This window comes from Pseudophryne corroboree, chromosome 1 (assembly GCF_028390025.1).
Source record: "Pseudophryne corroboree isolate aPseCor3 chromosome 1, aPseCor3.hap2, whole genome shotgun sequence".
Classification (NCBI taxonomy): Eukaryota; Metazoa; Chordata; class Amphibia; order Anura; family Myobatrachidae; genus Pseudophryne; species Pseudophryne corroboree.
Genome location: NC_086444.1, coordinates 391,525,034 through 391,529,032, shown reverse-complemented (window position 1 = coordinate 391,529,032; position 3,999 = coordinate 391,525,034).

Here is a 3,999-nt window from a genome sequence, read left to right as displayed (position 1 = left end):
TTTTCCCCATTTAATTTATAGGCTGTCCGATTATTCTTAGTCCCAAAGTGTATAACTTAAAATTTTTCTATATTGAAACTCATTCCCCATTTGTCTGCCCAGACCTCCAGTCTGGATAAATCATTCCACAGAGACTCAACATCCTTGTCGGAATTAATTACTCGACACAGTTTAGTGTCATCTGCAAAAATTGACACTGTGCTTTCTAGGCCTACTCCCAGGTCATTAATGAATATGTTAAACAGCAATGGCCCGAGTACTGAACCCTGCAGTATTGCACTAAGCACTGAGGCCCATTCAGAAAACATCCCATTTATCACCACTCACTGTTTTCTGTTATACAGCCAATTGCTTACCCAAGTACAAATAGTGTTTTTCACCTCAAGCTCTCTCAATTTGAAAATTAGTCTCTTATGTGGCACTGTGTCAAAGTCCTTAGCAAAGTCCAAAAAGACCACATCCACTGCTTTACCCTGATCAATATTGTCACTCACTTTCTCGTAAAAGCTTATTAAGTTTGTTTAGCATGACCTGTCCTTCAGAAAATCATGTTGGTGCCTATTAATTACCTTGGAGGTATCTAAGTACTCTAGTATACTATCCCTTAATATTCCTTCCAGTATTTTCCCCACTATTGATGTCAAACTTACCGGTCTGTAGTTGCCGGGATGAGTTTTAATTCCCTTTTTAAATATTGGGACTACCTCGGCTGTACGCCAGTCTTTTGGTATCATTCCTGATGTAATTGACTCACTGAAAATCAAATACAGGGGCCTCGATAGCTCTGAGTTAAGTTCCTTAAGAACCCTGGGGTGTAATGCATCCTGCCCAGGAGATTTATTTATCTTAATTTTACTTAATCTCTCTCAGACCACTTTCTCATTTAACCAAGTACTTAGCAAAAGGTCGCTATTAACACTCTTGTTGTGCACTTCTCCCATCAACCGGTCCTCTCTCGTGAATACTGATGAAAAAAATGTATTCAATAAATCTGCTTTTTCCCTATCGTCATTAATCAAGACATCTATATCTATCTAGTGGTCCAATATTATCCTGTTTTATCCTTTCACCGTTTATATACTTAAATAAATTTTTGGGGTTTGTTTTGCTCCCCTTTGCTATTTGTTTTTCATTTTCTATTTTGACTGCTCTGACTTCTTTTTTGTTACATTCCCTGTAGAACTGGAAAGATTCCTCCTTCCCGTCAGACTTAAATGCTTTGAAAGCTCTAATCTTTTTATCCATTTGCTCCTTGACATTCTTATTAGGCCACATTGGCTTGAATTTATCACTTCTGTTTTTGTTAGCCATGGGAATGAACAAATGAGTGTACTTATTGAGCTCATTTGTAAAAACATCACACATTTCAGCTGTATTACTTTTGGAAGCTGATATCGAAAGTGATCATATTATGATCACTATTTCACAGGGTCTACCCTACTTTAGTATTTGATATTATCTACATATTATTAGTTAGTAATAGGTCCAGTATAGACCTATGTCTAGTTGGTTCCTCAATTATCTGGGACAAGTAATGATCTTTTAGCGTATTTAAGAACCTGTTTCCCCTAGTTGTATTCGCTGTTACGGTGTTCCAATTTATGTCCGGGTAATTAAAGTCCCCTATGATAATGACCTCCCCCATTCCTGCTGCTTTTTCGATTTGCTTCAAGAGTTGTAATTCATCAGACACACTAATATCTGGTGGTTTGTAGAATGTCCCTATTAAAACCTTTTTTGTATCTTCAACCCCACTCAAAATCTCAACCCATAATGACTCCACGATATATCCAGTACCCTCGTAAATGATCTCCTTTACACACGGCTTTAAGAATGGCTTAAGATATAGACAAACGACCTTCTGTCATGTCGACCTAGTCCCTGTCGACCTAGAAACTATGTCAACCTACTTACTGTCGACTAATAGTGGTCGACCTAGACACTTTCGACCTAAGTCTGGTCGACCCTACATACGACAACCAGAATATGGTGGTGCTACATAAATAAATGTTAATAACACTTTTTAAAGAGTACCCAATTTTATGGGGTATATTTACTAAAGAGTGGGGTTTTCATTAGAGATGAGCGCCGGAAATTTTTCGGGTTTTGTATTTTGGTTTTGGGTTCGATTCCGCGGCCGTGTTTTGGGTTCGACCGCGTTTTGGCAAAACCTCACCGAATTTTTTTTGTCGGATTCGGGTGTGTTTTGGATTCGGGTGTTTTTTTCAAAAAACACTAAAAAACAGCTTAAATCATAGAATTTGGGGGTCATTTTGATCCCAAAGTATTATTAACCTCAAAAACCATAATTTCCACTCATTTTCAGTCTATTCTGAATACCTCACACCTCACAATATTATTTTTAGTCCTAAAATTTGCACCGAGGTCGCTGGATGACTAAGCTAAGCGACCCTAGTGGCCGACACAAACACCGGGCCCATCTAGGAGTGGCACTGCAGTGTCACGCAGGATGGCCCTTCAAAAAAACACTCCCCAAACAGCACATGACGCAAAGAAAAAAAGAGGCGCAATGAGGTAGCTGTGTGAGTAAGATAAGCGACCCTAGTGGCCGACACAAACACCGGGCCCATCTAGGAGTGTCACTGCAGTGTCACGCAGGATGGCCCTTCCAAAAAACCCTCCCCAAACAGCACATGACGCAAAGAAAAATTAAAGAAAAAAGAGGTGCAAGATGGAATTGTCCTTGGGCCCTCCCACCCACCCTTATGTTGTATAAACAGGACATGCACACTTTAACCAACCCATCATTTCAGTGACAGGGTCTGCCACACGACTGTGACTGAAATGACGGGATGGTTTGGACCTCCACCAAAAAAGAAGCAATTAATCTCTCCTTGCACAAACTGGCTCTACAGAGGCAAGATGTCCACCTCATCATCATCCTCCGATATATCACCGTGTACATCCCCCTCCTCACAGATTATCAATTCGTCCCCACTGGAATCCACCATCTCAGCTCCCTGTGTACTTTGTGGAGGCAATTGCTGCTGGTCAATATCTCCACGGAGGAATTGATTATAATTCATTTTAATGAACATCATCTTCTCCACATTTTCTGGATGTAACCTCGTACGCCGATTGCTGACAAGGTGAGCGGCGGCACTAAACACTCTTTCGGAGTACACACTTGTGGGAGGGCAACTTAGGTAGAATAAAGCCAGTTTGTGCAAGGGCCTCCAAATTGCCTCTTTTTCCTGCCAGTATAAGTACGGACTGTGTGACGTGCCTACTTGGATGCGGTCACTCATATAATCCTCCACCATTCTTTCAATGGGGAGAGAATCATATGCAGTGACAGTAGACGACATGTCCGTAATCGTTGTCAGGTCCTTCAGTCCGGACCAGATGTCAGCATCAGCAGTCGCTCCAGACTGCCCTGCATCACCGCCAGCGGGTGGGCTCGGAATTCTGAGCCTTTTCCTCGCACCCCCAGTTGCGGGAGAATGTGAAGGAGGAGATGTTGACAGGTCGCGTTCCGACTTGTGTCTGCCGGAAAGAGAGATCCAAGGTAGGCTTTAAATCTAGGATCGAGCATGGTGGCCAAAATGTAGTGCTCTGATTTCAACAGATTGACCACCCGTGAATCCTTGTTAAGCGAATTAAGGGCTCCATCCACAAGTCCCACATGCCTAGCGGAATCGCTCCGTGTTAGCTCCTCCTTCAATGTCTCCAGCTTCTTCTGCAAAAGCCTGATGAGGGGAATGACCTGACTCAGGCTGGCAGTGTCTGAACTGACTTCACGTGTGGCAAGTTCAAAGGGCAGCAGAACCTTGCACAACGTTGAAATCATTCTCCACTGCGCTTGAGACAGGTGCATTCCACCTCCTATATCGTGCTCAATTGTATAGGCTTGAATGGCCTTTTGCTGCTCCTCCAACCTCTGAAGCATATAGAGGGTTGAATTCCACCTCGTTACCACTTCTTGCTTCAGATGATGGCAGGGCAGGTTCAGTTGTTTTTGGTGGTGCTCCAGTCTTC